This window comes from Herpailurus yagouaroundi, unplaced genomic scaffold (assembly GCF_014898765.1).
Source record: "Herpailurus yagouaroundi ecotype Mexico unplaced genomic scaffold, PumYag 428, whole genome shotgun sequence".
Lineage (NCBI taxonomy): Eukaryota > Metazoa > Chordata > Mammalia > Carnivora > Felidae > Herpailurus > Herpailurus yagouaroundi.
Window position 1 is genome coordinate 4,372,211 of NW_024412645.1, and position 20,563 is coordinate 4,392,773.

Consider the following 20,563-nt stretch of genomic DNA (forward strand, 5'->3'; position numbering starts at 1 on the left):
CTTCGTGTGTTTAACTTAATTTTAGCTACCACCACTTTTTAACACTGTATTCTCATTCTAAGCAATAAAATATGCCTGGAACCACAACAGACATGCGCGCGTGCGCACGCGCACACACACACACACACACACACACACACACGCATCTCTATAAGAACATATGGCACTACCTACCAGAACTAAACACATATTTATGCTATATGTTTCTATGCTGTACTTTGGCCCAGTGATTCAAGTCCTGGGTACCCAAACTATAGGGAAAAAACATGCTTGGAACCACCAAAAGACACAAGATTATTTTATAGCAGCTCTTTATTTGGACAACTCAAATGCCCATCCGTAGTGCAATGGATACATAAATTGTGATATCGCCATGCAGCGGAATACTACTCAGCAACAAAAAAGTACAGATTCCTGCCTCATAGCCCAACATAATGAAAACGTTATGTTAAGTGAAATGCTGACACCAAGGAATATGTCCTGGCTAAGTCTTATCTGACGAGGTTTGGAGATGGGAGAGAAGTGACAGAACTCAGGATAATGGTTATATCAGGGCAGGTATCGGGACAGGAACGGGCACAAGGGAGCCTCCTGGGGATCTAGAAATGGGCCATGTCTTGACCTGGGTGGTGGACATGTGCTTGCAGAACTTAAGTGAGTTGTTTACTTCTTGTCGGTGCACTTTGCTATAATTCAGTTACGCCTCAATAAAAAAAAAAAAAAGTCTATTAAACTTTTAAATGTTTATTTATTTTGAGAGCGCGAGAGAGAAAGAATCCCAAGCAGGCTCTGCATTGCCAATGCAGAGCCCAACATGGGGTCTGAACTCATGAATCGTGAGATCATGACCTGAGCCAAAATCAAGACTTGGATACTTACCCAACTGAGGCACCCAGGTGCCTGTAAGATTTTTTTTTTTTAAAGGATCAAGAGAGTCACAGGGCCGTGTGGAATCATCCTGCACTCTGGGAAGCAGAGTGTTCCACACAGGGCTGGGCACACAGGATGCTCTTGGTAAATGCCAATCGAATGGGACACGTTGTGGCCACCGGGACCCATACCCTGCAGGAGAACCGTCCAGTTCTGCACCCTGGCCCTGGTCCTCCCGAGCCCTGCCAGGTTCCATGGGGAAGGCTGGGCTCCCCAGCAGCTGGATCCCTCTGTGCCAAGGCTCTGCAAGTTGATCTGCCTCTCTTTACCCCATTACCCCCTCCACAATAATCTCACAGCTCTCTCCTGATGAGGGCGTGTGTTCTGGCCACATGTTAAGCTTTAAGCAGACCCTGGTACTTGAGGGAAATTCTCTCCTTCACTGGCTGGAAAGGCACAGGGAAGAAAGGGAAGGTGGTGGGAGGCATGATCCCGATGTGTGTGTGCCCCGTTAGAGAGCGTCTGTGTAGGAGGAGTGGCCTGGGGGGTGGAGAAAATTGTTGAGAAGGGACAGTGTCAGGAGCAAAGTCTTTATGATCATTCACCTTTGAGGTCTCAGTGTGTGTGTGTGTGTGTGTGTGTGTGCAGGACCAAGTGACAGAAATAGAAGAAGACGGTGATGGAGAGAAGCTGAGAGAGGAACAGGCAGAGAGCGAGAGAGATGGGGCAGAGATTTCCTCTAATGCACAATCTCTTTGCTACAAGCTTTTCAAGGATTCACCAAAACATTTGGGACCACTGTCCCCATTCCTCAAATCCACTGGCTACAAAACATTAAGACAATTGCAGAGTCCAAACCAGGAAATGTTTACCAGCTGTTGATGAGATATATGGCATTGTATCAACCAAATAACGTTCACTCAGCTCAACTCTTTTTTTTTAATTTTTTAATGTTTACTTATTTTTGAGAGAGAGAGAGAGACAGAGACACAGAGAGACAGAGACAGAGACACAGAGAGAGAGAGAGAGAGAACCAGCGGGGGAGGGGCAGAGAGAGAGGGAGACACAGAATCTGAAGCAGGCTCCAGGCTCTGAGCTGTCGGCACTGAGCACGATGCGGGGCTTGAACTCACGAACTCCTGAACCATGAGATCATGACCTGAGTTGAAGTCGGATGCCCAACCGACTGAATCACCCAGGCACCCCACCACGCAGCTCAACTCTTAGAGGGTCATCTCTGGAGCGCATGGAGTCCAGCCTGTGGACAGTTTAACATCCAAGTGTTGCTAAGAGAGCAGAGCTTAAAAGTTCTCATCACGAGAAAGTAAATTCTGTAACCATATGGTGACCAAGGTTCACCAAACTTATCGGGGTGATCATTTCACAATGTATACAAATATTGAAGCATTATGCTGAACACCTGAAACTAGTATAATGTTGTGTATCAATTATACTTTAAAAAAAACAAAACAAAACAGAACTTCAGAGCCAGTGTTCTTGACCTCTATGCTTGAGGTTGCTGTTGCCTTGCTGTCCGCCGAGGGACACTGGGATGAGCAGGGGACAATGTCACCTGGGGTGGTGTGGCACAGCCCCGGGGGGGGTTGACATCTGGGGGAGATAAGCCCAGCTGTCCTTCCTCCCCCCCCCCTTTTTTCTCTGTGGCTGCTGCAACAGATGACCATCAACTTGGTGGCTTAGAAAAACCAAACTTTATTGTTTTCCAGTTCTGGAAGCCAGGAACCCGAAATTAACATCACTGCACCAAAATCGGTGTCAGCAGGTCCACGGTGTGTCCAGAGGCTCTACGGGAGGGTCTGGCTTCTTCCAGCTTCTGGTGGCTACTGATTCCCTTGGCTCGTGGCTGCATCACTCCAATTTCTGCCTTTGTTGTCACATCACATTGTCCTCTGTGTGTGCAGTCTCCCTCTGCCTCCCTCCTACAACAGATGTGATGGCACTTAGGATCCACCCAGATATTCCAGGATCACCTCCCCATTTCAACATCCCTAATTTAATCCTATCTACAAAGGCCTTTTTACTTACAAGGTAACATTTGTAGCTCCCTGGTATCTTTAGGGACTGTATTTCAGCCTACACATTACCCAAGGGTTTTTATCCGGGATCATCAGCATGAGCTATTGTATTCCAAACCTGCCTGCCTTCTCCCACTGACCACAGGGCCTTGACTCTCCCGTGTCAGATTCTCCCTGCTTTTCCCCTCAGCATCAGTTTTGCGAGGCTGGTGACAGAGACACAGAGGAGGCTGCCTGGGTGGTGTCCCCCACGTGTGCCCCCAGAGCTCCGGAGCTGCCTGCACACAGCCAGGTCACCCCTGTCAAAGCCTGGGCTGAATGCCAGAGCACCAGGCCCAGAGAGGAGCCTCGTTTGTCCAGAGACACAGCAAATCGTTCCTTCCTCCCTTCAACAAACCGTCACTGGATCCCTTCCAGGTGTCAACCTCTGTTCCGACTGCTGGAAACAGAGAGGTGACGAAATCTCCCAGCCTCTCCCCTGGACCTCCAATCTAATCAAGAAGAGAAAAGGCAAATTAAGCTGGCCATTCATTTCTAAACATGCACAGCAAATGTGAAGATATCATACAGAAGGATGCGTGAGTGGGGAGGGAATAATTTCCCCTGCAAAGACTTGGGACGGTTAGCTTCTGAAGGCTCCGGGGGGCGTGGGGGGTGTTGCATGCAGCCCAGGTGGGTGGCAGCCAGGGGGAAAGGAACATTCCAGGCCAAAGGAACGACATGCAAAGTGGTCTAGAGTCTGAAAGGGTGAGGGGGGCTGAGGGAGCTCATATGGCACAGAGCTCTGTGTTTGGGCATCCTTTGCTGTCTGCAGTGGGTCGAGGGTTCTGGGATCGATTAGCGATGCCTGCCCCCGGCACTGCGTAAAGAAGCAGTGGTCTGCATGCCATGGACTCGCTAAATCTGGGCTGGTGGCTTCGTAAACGAGTCCTCTTCTCTGGACTCTGACGAGAAAATCTTCCAACTCTGAGTGGCCCTCATTATGCGGTGAGGGAGCTGACAGATTTTTATGAAGAAGGGTGACTTGTTTACCAGTTGGGAGTCTTTCTGCCTCGTCTTATACAAAGCATCTTCACATTCCATCTTGTTGAGTTTCATAGCAGAACTTTACAAAGCAACCATCCTACCCGAAGGTGACCAGCTCGTTTTTAATGGAAAGCAGAGGCATGAATCAAGCAAGCAAATATTCTCAACCTTATTCCCCCCAACACTACCCTTTCTGTAATTTTTTTTCCAGAGGAAAGGTGAGAGGAAGTCTTTGGGAAAACTGGCCTCACCATCAGCACATCTCAGACCCTCACATGTCTGGCTCAACACCCCCAAGCAGCAAACCAGTACGTGCCACAGAAAAAAAAAAAATTCTAACAAGACATTAATAGATAAATAAAAATAGCTTCCACAAGAAATGACGAGGACTCACGCAACAAAATGATTTCTTTCTGTGTGCGTAAACTCATGAATAATCAAATCGCACAGTCCCCAAATGAGCCAAGTACAGCTCTTGTCAACCCTTATCCCAGTCTCCTCCTGGAAGGTCACCTCGAACCTTTGCAGGCCGGGGTGGCTCTGCCCCTCACGGCTCTTCCTCCCACCCCCTCCTAGCATTCCCACCTCCTCCTTATAGGGGAGAAATTAATTCCCAGTGCTATGGAAACGTGCAGAAAATCTGAATGGCAGGCTGGGGCAGTGCCCATGAATCATCAAGCAGAAAGGGGAGTTCGATAAAATATTGGGGGGGTCCCCAGGCCACGGCTTTTGTGAGCTGAACCAGAGCCCTTGCTTCAAGCCTTTTTATGTGTCACATTTTAACCTACCAGCTGCCTTGAGAAGCAAGATGATCTCCCCTGCCTTTTTTCTTCTTCCTTTAAAAAAATTATTTTTTTATTTTTTTATTTTCCCTCATGTGTTAAGGGAGGAAACAGTGACAGGGACAAGTGACAGCTCGCTAATTATTCCCTTACTGCCACTGCTGTTCTGGCTTTGGACGCATTGCTCATTTCTCCCCGTCTTCGCACTGAATAATGCATGGGTCCCTATCTGTATTCAAGCGGCACCTCCGGGGACCGCCAGCCTAACTAGCTGATAACTGATTCAGTTTGTAAGCAGGGCCTCTGGGAGTTGCAAGGAAAAGTAGCCAAGAACAAATTTAACACTTCTTTCTCATTTCTTCAGAACATCAAGGAGAGGCAGGTTGGGAAGCAGGTGGGGGTATGTGCTGGGCCCTTGGAGGGCACTTGACCTCAGGTTAGGAGAAGACAGAGTTTTGGCTGTGCTGTGGGGAGGGAGGAGAAGGAGGAGGAGGAGAAAGTTAGTTGAAGGCTTGCTATATGAACTAAACATCTTGCATGCATTGTCTCTTTCAAAGACAAGAACCCCTTGATGGCAATGCATTAGCAGATATATTGGTTAGCTTCTACCATGATAATGCTGCGTAACAAATGACCTCCACATTTCAGTAGCTGTCAATAACATATATTTATTTTTTCTTGCTCAGGGGTCTGCAGGTGGGTCAGCCTTGCACTGATCTCGGCTGTGCTCAGCGGAGCTTGGCTGCAGACTGCAGGTGTGGCTCAGATCTGCTCCATGTGTCTCATTCCGGGGCCCAGCCTGGAGGAGGAGGCTCCTTGATGGCAAAGGTGCTGTCACATCTCTAGCCACTGCCTGTATCACGTCTGCTAATAGCCCATTGGCCAAAGCAAACCACACAGGCAAGTCTGGTGTTGAGGGGTGATGGAGTAAGTGTCCACCACCCTGAGCCCATGGCTGGGGTGTAGAGGTCTAATACTGCCATAGACGGAATCTCCAGAACAATCCCTTTTCGAAATCAGAACCTTTCATCCCACTGCCCGAAGCAAATACAACATTTACAAAAAGACTTATACCTGTTAACCTCTAGATTGGGCTTCTCATTAAATGATACCAGGGTCTGCAAATCAAATGATAGTGATAATCTAAATGGCAATTTTTTACCCAATGTCTACAGTGCCAAGTACTGTTTGAAGTGCTTTTATATATATCGACTCATTTTCTCCTCCTGTGAACACAAGAAAGTAGGTACTATTGTTACCCTGTTTCACAGATAAAAACAACAGGCACAGAGAGGTTAGGTTATTTGCCTGAGGTCACACAGCTGATAAAGACCCGAGCCAGGGTTGGAGGCCAGGCTGACTGCAGACCCTCTAGTTAAAAATGGATTGTCATATAAAAGTTTGAATTTTGGACGTAGATGCTATGGTTGAAATGTCAGAGTGCAGTTGGCCTGGGGAAATATAACTGGGAAGGGTTAGGGTGGTATCTGGGCCAGGACCAATCAGTCTCTGGGGGTCTGGACCTGCTTGAGAAAAGCCACTCGCACCCAGCCCCACCCTGTAGGTAGAGGGCTTCCTGAGTCTCCCTCTCTCTCTAGGTCAACCTCAGTCTTGCCAATGGATGATGTGCTCAAGAACCTGCTGGTGGAATTGCTAACTTTCTCCCACCAGGCTGGGTGGGCCAGATTTCTCTGGGAACTATGGGTGCTGGAACAACACCTGGCTTTCCATCACCAAATGCTCCCCTTGCCCCGCTTAGACCGGTGACCGCCATCCCCCTTCACCCTCCCCTTCTTCCCCGATTGGATCTGGTGGTGGCTCTTGTTTATGGGTCTTGCTTTACGAATGACAAGGGGACAGGGTAAAGGTGCACCCATTTTGAGGTCAAATGTCTATCATCTGGTCCACTTTTAGAATCAGAAATCTGATCCTTCATGAGATGAAAACGGGTGCCATCTTGATTCCATGCTCTAACAAGGGTCGTGCCCGCTCGCAGGGCTTTGGGTTCTTAGAGCCTCACACAGTGTGGGGTGCATCGTAAGAGCTCGGGGACCCATGGGTGAATGAATGAATGAATGGCTGAATGAATGCTCATCTGCTCAGATAGATGCTTTTCAGAGAAGTGAAGCCATTTCAAAAAGACCATTCTCTTGTTCAATACCTACGGAGCACCTACCATGCATCGGGCACTGTTCAGAGAGGCTAGGTATCCAAAATCTTTGCTGTCGTGGACCAGCAGATACCCAACATAATGTCAGGTGGTGAAGAATAAGGCAGGAAGGGGGGAGGGAGCGTGGTGAGGGCTAGCGTAAGCATTCTCCCCTTCTTGGGCGTCTTCTCCATCTCCACTCCAGGCACTGTGCTAGACGCCTCATAAAGAGCTCCCCCACCGCCCCGATTGTATCGTCATCATACCCATTTTACAGACAAGGAACTGAGGCTTTGATAAGAGCCTTACTTTGGTAGTCACACTGCGAGGCTACGAGAGACCCAGTCTGCCTGCCTTGCCTGAACTGGGCAGGCAGGTGGGGTTCCCTGGCCTTCCCAAGGCTGGCGGGTCAAGGAAGCCAGGTGCTAGGGGTGGGAGGGCTCTTGGGACCCCTACAGCTGTCCCCTGCCTGGGTGTGCCATCTGCATCCAGTTGCCCAACGTTGTCTCCTGGGGCAACACTGGGCTCTCTGTCACAGGAGCCGCATGTCAAGGCAGAAGCGGGGGAGGCAGGCGGGCGTTAGCAGGTGGTTTAAAATAGCAGCACGTCCCCATGGCTGCAAGAGCTTGGTTCTCCAGCCTGGTGAGAACACTCGGGGAGGAGATTCCTCAGCCCGGCAGCTACCCCTTCACAGGTGGCCCCTTTGTAAGGAGCCAGAGAAATTGTGCTCAAGTGCACGGTCCCCCCGCCCCTTGCTCCCAGGGTCTGTGGGATGAAAGCCGCACTCCGCTCTCCAGAACCTTCACAAGCTGCCCCTCCCAGCTGTCCTCACACTCCTTTCTCTGGTCACCCTTGCCATACTGCATCCAAGACGTCCCTTGTGCCATTGCTTTGGCTGGTCAGGCTGCCTGGAAGGTCCTCTCTGCTATCTTCCCCACCTGGAAAACACATGGAACGCAGCAGGTGCTCAAAAAAACGCCAGTGGGATCCACTTATACGCGTTAAAATCTTACCCTTCGCACTTGGCTCACTTGTCAGTACCTCTGAAGAGCCTTCTAGATTCTCCCAGGGGCACAATTCCTCCTCCTTCCAAGACTCTATGGCCTACACTCGGATCAGGATTGGAGAAACCTCCAGTGCTCATGGCTGTCTCCAAGCCCACTGACTAGGTTGGCTGCTGCACTGATGGTAAGGGTCGCATTCTCTCAAGCAGGGGTGGCAGATAACGGGCACATCACGGGCACACAGGCCAGAACTCTCCTAGCCACGCACCTGGCAGACATTGCTAATCAATCACAGCCCCTTTCTTCTCAAGCCCTGGAGCCCCAGGCAGCCATGAGCAATTGACTGGAGTTGGCATCAGGATGATGCCTTAATGGCTTCCCACTCCCAAGTGTCATTGCCTACTGTCTTTAGATAAGTGGCCTCTAGAAGCTTGCCTTCGTGGCCTCAGCCATCAGACTGGGAAGCTCTTGGGGGCACGACAGGGACATTCATTTCAGCAGCTCCTCCTCCCGGCACAGACCCTGGAGAACACTAGGCACTGAAGAAATGTCCGTCAAGTGCGGGAATCTGGGAAGTGGGGACAACCCATCACGGTGTGCTGATACATACAGAAATGCCTCACTAAGTCCACTGCAAGTCTTTTGGGTCCTTCTTCCCACCCTCTCCCCCTTGGTCTCTGGGGAGCAGTCAGGAACCCGGGAAACCCAAACTGTGGGTTCGTTGAGATCAGTTCCAAATAAAACAATGGTTTCCCCAAGACTAGCTGCACAGAGACACAAGGTCAAAGATAAAAGATCCTTAGAACACGGAGGAGAGAGAGGGAGCACCCAAGAAAGCAATCTTGCCAGGTCCTGTCACCTCCCTGAACCTCAGTGTCCTCATCTGTAAAATGGGGATAATCGGACTGCTGTGAGATAATGAATGGAAGGTCCTCATTAGAGTATGATGATGCTGTCACACTGCTCACAGAGATCTTTTCATACAGGGAAAGCTGCCTTCAGAGAATCTTGAACTCCGGCCTCCCTCTGATTCCCATCCTCCTGGGACCTCTCGCCTCTGGGAGAGGTCCCAGAAAGGAGGCCCAGGAGGCAGGGACCCCCAGAAGAGGAGGGCTTCGAGTTCTCTGAAAAAGGGAAGAGAGGGAGTCCTTCCCCTGGGCGTGGAATGCCATTACATCATCACTCTGTGGTCCCACTTTACAGACGGGGAAACTGAGACCTGAGAAACAATGAAACCAGCCTAGTGTCATGGAATAACAATTATCTGCATCTGAACCCATGGTATTTTGCAGAGCCATCCTGTTTATTGGAAAGGTACCCACACTTATAACTCATTCATTCATTCATTCATTCATTCATCTGTCTTCAATTATATTGAACATGTTTGGGAGGAGTTCACAGTCTAATTGGGAGAATGGGGTGTGATCTGACATGCTGTTGAATTACTTCAGTATCATCGGAAGGGTAAGCTAAGTTTGGGGATAACTTCACAAGAGGGCTATATTGGCTGGGTTTTGCAGTACAAGTAGGAGTTGGTGAGGTAGCTAAAAGGAGGAAGGGCATATCAGGCAAGGCAGATGGTAGGAGCAAAGGCAGGGATCCATGAAAAAGCTTGGTGTGTTTGGAGACCATTTGGCAGACTTGTGCGCCCCACCTTAGGGACTATGGTGAGGTCCCTCCACGGCATTTGGGCTTTTCCCTGTGGGCATGGGAGTCATTGGAGGTGTCCTGGTTCAATTGCTTACACCTCAGCTCCTACTTTCCCTCGCACTCAGCTGCCTGGTGCCAGCCCCGGGATGGGGCAAAGATCAGCATGGACTTTCTGCACCGACCATGCTGCTTCCCTGGAGAGACCCATGCCTAACTTCTGCTCCAGGAATTTAAGCCCCAGAGACCCCCAAAGCACAGAATCCCACTGCTGAGACCTCTCCAGCTCACGGACCTGAAGATTTAGTGAAGTGCACCATTCACCTGTCCATTTGGTCGTTTGGTTAACACAGCTGAAAAGCCCCTAGTGGATGATGTATTGGTTAGTTACAGCTGCGGAACAAACCACCCCCAAATCAGTGTATCACATCAACGATATCTTACTGAGCAGTTATTTGTCTGGGGCTCATCTTGTCGGAGTCCGTGTGTGCATCCTCTGGTCTGCACAGGGCTCTGCTCCAGCCCAGGCTTGCTGGGGGTGGGGTCCTGTTCCATGTGTCTCTCCTCCTCCTCCTGGCAGGCTAGCCAGTGAGCAGGGGGTTGAGGCAGGCAGAGGAGGTGCGGGAGGGACACAGGGGAGTGTCGAGGGAGCTCTGGGATATTTGGCTGTGAGAACTCACAGAATCTGTGAGTCCGAGTCTCTGTGATGGCCCTTACGTGCTCCCGAGGGGCCGGCCAGGCTTGTACCGGTGGGGTCCCCAACCCAGGTTGTAATAAGGAGGGTCAGGAATGCCCAGACAAGGTCATGTCAGGAGTGGAGGAGGTCCTCATGTTATTGGCTGCTCCCTGTTTTCCAGTCAATGCTTGAGGCTGAGTCCACCTTTTCCAACGGTCAAGACCCCACCCCGGATCCACTCGGTCCAGCATCCCCCGCTTCAGAACCTCCCTCCAAGGGCCGCCAAGCTCCCCCTTTGCTCAGTGGCAACCCCCTTGGGGAGGAGGGAGCAGATAGCAGAACGGTGCTATTTACAAGCTTTCAAATGGCTTATTGAATCATAAGCTGAAATCACAGGCTGTAACCAAATCAGCGAGGACCAGATTCAATAAAGTAAACAGGGAGGGGGGATAAAAAAAATCCCACCTAGAAGCTTGTTAAAGCCCTTCCCTGCCTCTCCCGGCCTTGGTTTCTTAACGTCTCATTGTTTCTGGCGAATAAACCCAGCCTGGTCTGGTTTGATTCCAGTGGCTATTAATTCCATATGTGGTTTATGAATGGAGGAAAAGGCCATCATTACGTGCTCTTGGAACTTGAAAAGAACCCAACGGGTGCCTCATCTGTGCCCTGCTGGAGCAGCCAAGGACTTTGCTACAGCGCGTGGGTCTCGAATCCTAACAAATGAGTACTTTTCGGATGGGGGGCCGGGCCGCCCACCATGTGCGGTGGTGACGGTGAAGTCTCCACGTACAGGGTCCCTGCTCCTAAGGAGGTCCCAGAGACACTCAATGACTCCGCGGGGGTCCTGTGTGTGCACGCGGGACTTCACCCTTTATAAAGCACCTTTGCACATTTTACCCGAGTTATGCTACGAGCTCAGGACGCATAACGCCGGCACAGCGCCCGTCCCAAAAAAAGACGTCCTCGAATATCAGCTCTTGTTGGTGTTACGAGCGGTATTTCCTATTAACTGCAGGCCTACTGTGTGCCCGACGCTAAGCGTATGTTGCCTCCAATTCAGTCAAATTCTGCAAACCTGGCATTGGTGTGCCCGTGTTACAGACGAGGATCCCGAGATGCAGCCTGGCCCAAAGGCATCAGCGGGGAAGGACAGATGTTGGAGTCAACCTCAGAGCCGCCAGGCTCCAAAGCCATGTCGTGTGCACAGACACTAACTCTGAGAGGGAGGCAGGGCACTGCTTACTTTTACTCTGCTTATCAGGCAAGTAACCCGGTGTCTCAGAGAGGTTAGGTGACCGCAGAGTGCAGCAAAGCCGATCTCAGGGAGACGTGACGATGCCCTTTTCTGAACTAGCCGCGCAGGCTTTTGTTACTTTAGAGGTCACATCGGCGCTGGCCAGCTGCCTCACTTCACAGATGGGTAAACTGAGGCTCAGAGATGTTAGTGCCTCGTCCAAGGTCGTTCAGCCAGGAAGTGGCCAGAGCTAGGATCTGAACCTACAGCTGCCTGTCCCCAGAGCTTGTATCCCCACCACGGCCATGCCCAGTTCTGGAAAAGCAATTGTGTGGCCCAGATGCCAAGCCCCTTGTCCCCTGGATGTGCCTGATGACAATGCCCGCCCTGCTTTGACGGGGGGCCGACTACATCCTTCTCCAGCTTGAAACTGGATTCCCTGATCTAGAATCCCCTGATTGTAGCCTTGACCTTAAGATTTAGATCAGGGGGCGCCTGGGTGGCTCAGTCGGTGAAGCGTCCAACTTCAGCTCAGGTCATGATCTCACGGCCCGTGGGTTCAAGCCCCATGTTGGGCTCTGTGCTGACAGCTCGGAGCCTGGACCCTGCTTCAGATTCTGTGTCTCCCTCTCTCTCTTTGCGCCTCCCCCGTTCAGGCTCTGTCTCTGTCTCAAAAATAAATAAACGTTAAAAAAATTAAAAAAAAAAAAAAAAGATGTAGATCAGATTCAGAATAGCAGAATACTTAAGAACCCGGGACTTGGGTTCATTTCCCAGCTCTACCTACCTCTGTTTGTGAAACTCTGGTCAAGTTATATTCTTTTCAAGCCCCCAACTTTCCCATCTTTAGAGATGATGGTAGAGGCGTGTTTCTTCCCGGATTATTGTGAAGTCAATACACACAGCTAACATTCAATGAGACGTTTCTAAACACTGTGCACGTGTTCGTCTCCCCAATCCTGTACTTACCCCCACATTACCGGTGAGGACACCGAGAGAGTAAGGTGACTTATCCAGGGTTGCATGGAGTTGGAGTCTGTACCCAGACCCAGGGTGTTCCCGAGTGCCCTGGTCACCCAGAACCCTCAGCTGCCTCTCAGTTAAATGAGGTAGTGTCACAGCCCACAGGAAAAGCAAATGAGGGTCCCATCGTTTTTGTATCCCGGAGGATGTTAATGTTTTACTGTGCAGAAGGAGGCTTCCAGTTAACAACGAGCAAAGCCTCCAGCTGCAGGGCTGGTCCTGGCTTTGAGGGAGGTTTACCTGAGAACCACACTCCACCTCTGGAGCACACCTATCTGACCCGGGCCCCTGGCCAGCCCTGCTTCCTGCCTCTACCCTCCATTGAAACTGCTGCTTCTTCCACTTCTGAATGTGCCCTGTGCACTTTCCTGGCCCTGAGCCTCGCACCTGCCACACCTGATGCCTGACTTTGCTTCCCTGCCCTGGACCCCCAGCAAGCACAGACTGAGAGAGTCAGCTCAAAACACCACCTCCTTCTTGAAGCTCTGGAGACGCACCCCCAAGGCAGGATGAATACTCCTCTCTCTGTGCTTCCCGCGGGGTGGAGTGGATCCCCCTTGGATCCTCACCCATCCTGGTTATGATGGCAAGTCTGTGTGTCTGTCTTCCCCACCAAGAAATCCTTGAGAGCCGGAACAGGGTTGCGTTCATCTCCATATTCCATCTCTATGGAAATGGAATACAAAATGTTTATTGAATGAAAAAATGGGACAATGAATGGACGAATGAAAGAATGAACGAAAGCATGGATGAATGAATGAATGAATGAACGAATGAACGAATGAATGAGGTTTTCCGCCTGGCTGGATTATAGCTGATGTCTAATCATCCATCATATGGGACGTGAATTCTGCTCCCAGCAACCTCACTGCATTAGAAGAGGCACATTACTTTTAAGTACCCCAGTTTCCCCATCTGCAAATGAACAGGGCACTGACTAGCCCGCCTCCAGAAGCATTTTGTGATTGCAGATTCTTCCTCTCCCCTCCTCCCCATGCCTCCTCTCCCAAGGTCCCATCACGGTAGTCTGGCTTCCCTGCACCCCTTCTCTCCCTAGCCCCCTCTCCCCCATCACTAGCAAGGGTCCGGAGATTTCCTACGTAAATCCCACTTCTCCCCAATCCTCGCTGCTTCTCTGTGCCGGGCCCGCCTGTACTGTCGCCTCTTGCCTGGATGCCTATAGTAGCCCTCAACATATCTCTCTTCTGCCCTCCAGCTCCCTCCACGCACTGCACACTCCGCAAAGAGTGCAGTGTTTTCAAAACACACGCTCCCTGGGTCCTGCCTCGGCCCTGGTGCAGGGGGCGTGGCTAGAGTCCCTGGAGCGGGGGCGTGGCTAGCCGGCCCCGCCTCCCGCTTGGGTTCTGTGGCCACAGTGACCTTTTCTCTCTGACTGTGGCCGCTTACCTTGCTTGGTCCATCATACCAGCTTTTGCACGTGGTGCTCCCTCCGTCTGGAAAGTTCTCTGCCTCCTCCCCATGATCAGATTTCAGCCTGCTTATCAGGAGCCTTAATCGGAGGACGCACAGGGAAGCCTTGCACAAAGGCCTCCCCAGAGGAGATCAAGCATTCTTCTTACATCAGCTCTCGGGGCTCCCATTTCCTCCGTTTCTCAGCCTTTCTCCCGGTTCCCAGTTTGCTTTTACTTGGGAGAGTTTACACATTTGTCTCCACCCCTGGACTCAGATAAAAGATACCTAAAAGCAGATCATACTCTCCAGACACTATCTCCAGCACCCAGCCCCACGCCCGCAAGTACTCACAAACATCGGAAAATTGGATCGACGTGTTCTCCAGCTCAAGGGTCTTGTAGTCCCTGCCCAGACCTCAGTTTCACCAACTCTGAACTGGGCTCAGGATGTCCCATCTCCCTGTACATGCCGGCGCTCTGCAGGAAGTCTCCAGAACCACCTGGAGCACAGCGAGGCGCTCTGAGGTCTGGAAAGGACCTCAGAGCCTCATGGGGTCCTCATGGGGGGGACCCAGGCGTCATGATAACCGGGCCACCTCTGGATTTCGCGGCCATCTGCTTGGCTCGCTGAGCACTGGGAACCAGAGCCAGGCCCCCGCGTCCTGTGAAGGGCTGGAGAACAACGTGCTCTGTGTTCAGATCCGCAGAGGGAACAGAGCGAGGTCACTGTACCCTGGTTGAGGCGGTCATGCTCTGTAAGCGCTGAAGCCGGGAGGAGGTGCCGAGGGGCTTCTCCGGAATTTCCAGAAGAAACTGCGGGCGTTTGTGCTTCGCCCACAAGACAAGCACCACAAGCTTGAGCTTTTCCAGTGTGGTTTGGCAAACCGGATTTTTTATAGTCCCCAGTGAAAACTCTCTTTTCTAATCAGATTACATTTAAACAGACAGTATTCTTGTTTATCTGCAGTTGGTGTTTATTCCTTTAGAATTATCTTCCAACGCCTGGCGTGTGCAGGCGTTGCCTCACATTGCCGTCATGCGGGCGGGCAAGGCCACCGTCTTTTCTGGGCCCAGAAGGGAGCCTGGAGATAACAAAACCCATGGTTTTGGGGGTGCAAACGAGCAAAGGCCTCTGTGGGAGCAGCCTCGTCGGGGGAGGGGGGTGGGGAGCCAGAAACCCTTCCCTCAATGCTTCCCTGAAGAAGCATTTTTTTCCATTGCACTACTTTAATGGTAAAATTTACTGTTTTAACCATTTTAAGATATTTTATTTATTATTTTTGAGAGAGAGAGAGCATAAGCGGGGCGGGTGCAGAGAGAAGGAGGGACAGAGGATCTGAAGCGGGCTCTGTGCTGACAGCAGCGAGCCCAATGCAGGGCTCGAACTCACCAACCACAAGATCGTGACCTGAGCCGAAGTTGGACGTTCGACTGAGCCACCCAGGCGCCACCCACCGCCCCCCCCCACCCCGCTCCCCACCGTTTTAACCATTTCTGAGCATGCTGTTTAGTGACACCAAATACGTTCACACTGTTGTGCAGCCACCACCACCTTCCTTTTCCAGAACTTGCTCCTCTCACAAAAAAGAAACTCTGTCCCCAGTAAATTATCATTCCCTCATCCCCCTCTCCCCCCAGTCCCTGGCACCCACTATTCTACTTCCTGTGTCTATGAATTTGACTCTGCTAAGTACTCCGTATAAGTGGACTCACACAGTGTTTGTCCCTTTGTGTCTGGCTTAGTGCACTTAGCATGACTGTCTTCAAGGTTCATCTCGACTTCAAGGTTCATCTCGTCTTCAAGGTTCATCTTGTCTTCAAGGTTCATCTTGTCTTCAAAGTTCATCTTGTCTTCAAGGTGTCTTCAAGGTTCATCTCGTCTTCAAGGTTCATCTCGTCTTCAAGGCTCATCTCGTGTTCAAGGTGTCTTCAAGGTTCAAGGTTCATTGTAGCAGGTGTCTGAATTTCCTTCCTCATTAGTCTGAGTCATAATCCACTGTAGGGACATACCGCGGTTTGTTTAACCACCGATGGACACTTGGATTGTTGGCTATTGGGGATAGTGTTGCTGTGAACTCAAGAGGTGCTGTTTCAGTCCAAGTCCGATGCCTGAGAAGGAAATATCGGCATGCATGGAGATTAATGAGCCCATGAGGTGCGGTGGAGAGGGCTTTCGCGGGGTGGGGGGGACTTCTGGTTGAACCCCAGTGCTGCCATTTCCCGGCTGTGTCAATTTCCTCACCCGGAAGAAGAGGGAAAGAACACCCAGAGCACCGAGGGTGGTGATTGGCACAGAGCAGGTGCTCAGTAATGTGGGAGGCCTTACTCATTTCATGCTCCCGCCCAGAACCACCGTGCGCAATTATGTTGTTCGCCGCCTACGGGCACCTGGTCCAGGTACTTGCGTTGCCGGTCTACATCCAAGGGACAGCTTCCAGCCACACAGAGGCTTCTACGTGCTCTTGAAGTCCCCAGTCTCGATCGGCATAGGCACACAGGCTCGTCCCTAGTCTGGCAAGGCACAGCGAGGCTAATCAACCAGCGTAAGGCCACACGGCAGCACTCAGAGCCTTCTCTGGTATGAGGACCTGGCGCTAGGCCGGAAGAACAGAACAAGGTGTGCAACCGGGAGCCTTACGCAGGCAAGCGGAGGAGGGCCCTGGACTCCCCTCGGCGGCTCCCCACCTCCCCCTCTCGCATTAAGAAGCAGAAACCGAAATGAAAGCTAAAAACTCCATCTCGTTCATGGCCAGGCTCCACCTTGGGGAGGTGGCCTCAGAGTGGCCACCGAGACAGGGCTCTGCGTTGTGGACTGTGCCCCCCTCCCAGCCCCCTCCCCAACTTGTTCCTTCCATCCTGGGATCATTTTCCAGACAGCCCAGAGCCCAACCCGCCAGACTATTTAGTCTGGGTTTGGTGACCCCCGTCTGACTGCAGGCAGGCCGCGCTCAGGTTTCACGGCCTCCTCGGTATGATCACTGCAGGCCCCCTCCTGGCTGGCCCTGCCCTGGCTTCCTACACAAACACTTACCTTCAGGCAGAGGATTTCCTGGAACACGTGGTTAAAGCAGCCACCGGCTTCCAGAGGGAGCTCTGAGGCCCTACAACACAGCCCTCTGTCCAGAGTCCTGCGGGCCCCCATTTGTCACTCTCAAACACTCGGACTTAGCTGGATGGCCATCGCCGTAACCTCTCCCCGACTCCCTTGACCCCTGACTACGGTATACGCAAGTTCATTAGCAGAAAAAAAAAAGCGATACGAATTCAAAATGCTTTCCCATCGGTGAATGGGCACTAGAGCAGCTATTTGTTCTTGTCCCATGTCTCAGATGGGGAAATTGAGGCCCTGGAGAACGAAGGAAAGGGATGAGCCCAAGCCCATGGGACGTGGCAAAGCCCGGAATTGAACTCGGATCTTTGGGCTTTCCGCGTCACCTCGACTTCGAAGCGGTTCCGTCTCTGCTTCTCCTCTCTCCCCTATCACCACCTCTCGTCCCTTCTGGGCTCCTCACTGTCTTTTAGCAACGTTGTCTGAGAATCTCCCAACACCTCCTGAGACACTAGGGAATCGGGTGTCCTGGAAATAGAACTTCCTTATTCTTGTCTTCTTGGGTGCGGTAGCACAGTCGAAGGAGATGTCGGTGGCCCCCGCATCCTGGAGAACTCCGACGTGATAAGCCAAGTTCCTGTAAAAACCTGTGTGTCTGGCACTTTGCCAGAAGCGCTGGCAGTCACCAATATTAATGGCTCCTATTCTGTGAGCGCTCAGGGTGTGCCAGGCACTGCGGGAAGTTCTTTATGTGCGATTCTTTTGGGACGCTGAGGTAGCCACTCTGTCTCCTCTCCGTTTTACAGCTCAAGACACTGAGGCCTGGAGCGGGCAAGTGACTTGGAGAGAGTCACACGGCCAGCAGGCAGAGGAGCCTGGACTCCAGCCCAGGAGCCACACTTTTCCCCTCCAGAGGATTCCATTTCTGGCTCACCACTCTCGGTTAGGAAGGAGGGAATGGGGCGTAGGAGTCTTTTATACACGTCTGCGTGGGTTTCTCTTTTTCCCCTTCACCGTGAACGCGCTTGGTTTTCATAATGCTAAAAACAAAGTGACATAATCCACGATAACAACAAAAAGAAGCAACATGATCCATGTTGGTGCCCAGTTGATTTTCCTTTAAATGCGTTGCATGTAACCAAGCCCTCTTTACGTCCCCCTTCACGCGCGCACCGGGGCTAACTGCTGTTGACAGTTTGCCGTATATTCCTGCAGATTTCACCCCCTTATCAAATGCTAATATATATGCAGACGTATCCTTTTATAGGGCTTTCGAAGCTGTACATATTTGCAATATTTGATTTTTTAAAAAGTCAATACGGGATGCATTGCTTTTGCTATTGGGAAGAGAATAAAGATATTAAAAATTAAATCAAATTGCAAAACATCCCCGGGTTGGGCCTCTCAAAGTTGCGAAGGCAAAGTTCTCTTCCGGCAAGTCCCACGCCAGCAAAGCTGGATTCCCCCCAGAGATGCCCAGGAGCCTGATGGCTGGCCCTTGTGCTCGGCTGGGGACGAGGACTAGGGGGACGCATCCGATTCCCACCTGCTCGTCTAGCCACCCCCTCCCCGCTGCCCCTGGTCGATAAGCATTGTGTACAGTTTGCTGACTCAGCAAAACACACCCCTCCTGCTAGCTCTCTGTTCGGATTGCAAGGTGATTGCCTACTGGCCAATTAATTCTGCTTTAATTGCTCCGGCTCTAAAACACAGGCCTAAACAGCTAATCTGGCGGGGGAGGGGGGAAGCAGCGGGGGGGTTCCCCTAACCCTGCAGATGCTGCTCTACCAACTCTGGGGAGATGCTGGAAGAGTCTGGGCAAAAAAAAAAAAAAACCCAACGTATCTCTGCAAAGTCCTCCGGGTCATCTGGAAGGAAGGGGCCACAGGCCAGTGGGGGGTGTGGCCCGGAAAATGAGCCAGAAAGCAGTGGAAAGGTGGTGGTGGGGGGGGGTCTAGCCCCACTTCTGGCATTTATTACTGCCTGACGTGATCTCGTTTTTTTTTCCTCCTGTGGTCTGCCTTCCCCACCTCCCCCACCCCCCACAAATGTCAGCTGCCGGAAGGCAGGGGCCCTGTCTAGTTCAGGGCTGTATCCAGTGCTCAGAGTGTCCAACATACAGTAGGTGCTCAATAAACAGTGGCTGATTTCAATGAACATATCATGCCCTTCCTAAATCATCCCCTGCCTGCAGCTGCTAGCGAAGTCTCTGGAGAATTGCAAGAGTTCAATGGGGAAACTGAGGCCTCGGGAAGGGGGTTGGTTTCATCAGGCCGGTGCCTGGCTCAAGCCGCCTTTCAATTTTGCTCTGTAAGGATGGTCTTTTTCCAAATCGCCCTGTCACCTCTGCAGGACTAGTGAGTGAGCCTGTCACCGGCTGTCCAGAACAGGAGGGGACAGGGAGTATCTGTGCCACTTTCTTCTGAAAATGGCATCTGTATCAAACTACTCCTGGACCTCGCAGCCGGCTCATTACACACCAAATACTGAGTTCTCTCCTCGGTCTGTGCCTGGGGGGCCACTTGCGGGGAGGGGGGGGGCACTTAGAACTGGCTCTCCTGGGGATCAGCACAGCCGGCCCTTGAGAGGAAAATGGTACGTATCTAATCTCTGACCTTCGAATGAGGGCAGGGACTCATCAAAGATTTCAGATGGAGGGACAGGGCCTCCGCCTAATTCTGTCCTCACCTCAAGCCATTCTTGGCTGTGGATGCCCTCCAGGGTAGCCGGGAAGGTGGGGGAGAGGGGGCCGGGAAGGAGGAAGGAGGAAGTGAGGCAGGAGCAAAGGAGAGTAGGGGAGCCAGCAAGGCAGGCTGGGAAACAGCACAAAGGGGGCAGGAAGCAGAGGAAAAAAAGAAGACAATAGACAAGGATGCCAGCCCATTTGGGGTGGAGGGACGTGCAGGAGGAAACACACAAAGCCAAAACAAAGAGCAAGAAATAAGGGGTAAAAAGAAACTCAATAGGGCTTGAAACAAAGCCATGGAAAAAACAAAGGGAATGAAAAACACCAGCAGCAGCACCAGGAGAGAAGGCAGTGGAGGCGTCCAGAATGTCATCTGCCCATCCCGAGGGGCATCTGGGCCAACCGCCTGGCCCCAACCTCGCCCAGGTCCCTCACCCCAGCACTGGTACCCACCAGCTCCCAGGAGCCTCTGGGGCAGACAGCTGGGCCTCCTCCCGCCTCCCCAGCCCACCAGCTCTGATTGGTCAGTTTCCCAGGGCAGGGAGGCGGGCTATGCCCACCCATCTTTGCCCCAGAGACCCGCACGGGCTTCCTGAAGTGTTCTGAGCCACCCCGAATCCTCCCTCCCCTCCTTCCCCACCACCTAGAAAGCTGTCCAAGTGGAACAGCCTGCAGCTATTACAATAAACACCTCAGCCGCAACCTGTCTCTCATTTGCATATTAGCAGCCTTAATTCTGATGAAATATGCAAATGTATGCAAAATGAAATTCATCTCATAATGACACAAGGCGATTAAACAATTTTTATGCTTAAATATTCTGTTTAATGAAATCAAACAGACCTGCGCGTGTGACAAATTCTCCACAGCATGGAGAAATTAGGGGGGATTAAAAAAAAAAAAAAAATATATATATATATATATATAAAAGAATACCAAACCACTAGCACCCCCAGCACAGCCTAGATC

General features: G+C 51.5%; 1 long non-coding RNA gene across 1 annotated transcript; it reads right to left on the minus strand.

Annotated features, from left to right (window-relative positions):
- Positions 1-2,559: 2,559 nt before the first annotated feature.
- Positions 2,560-14,922, minus strand: LOC121022587 (uncharacterized). Its single transcript, XR_005787013.1, has 2 exons — positions 13,855-14,922; positions 2,560-2,810 (listed from the first exon to the last, which is right to left on the minus strand). It is a non-coding gene; the product is annotated as an uncharacterized LOC121022587 (long non-coding RNA).
- Positions 14,923-20,563: the final 5,641 nt, after the last annotated feature.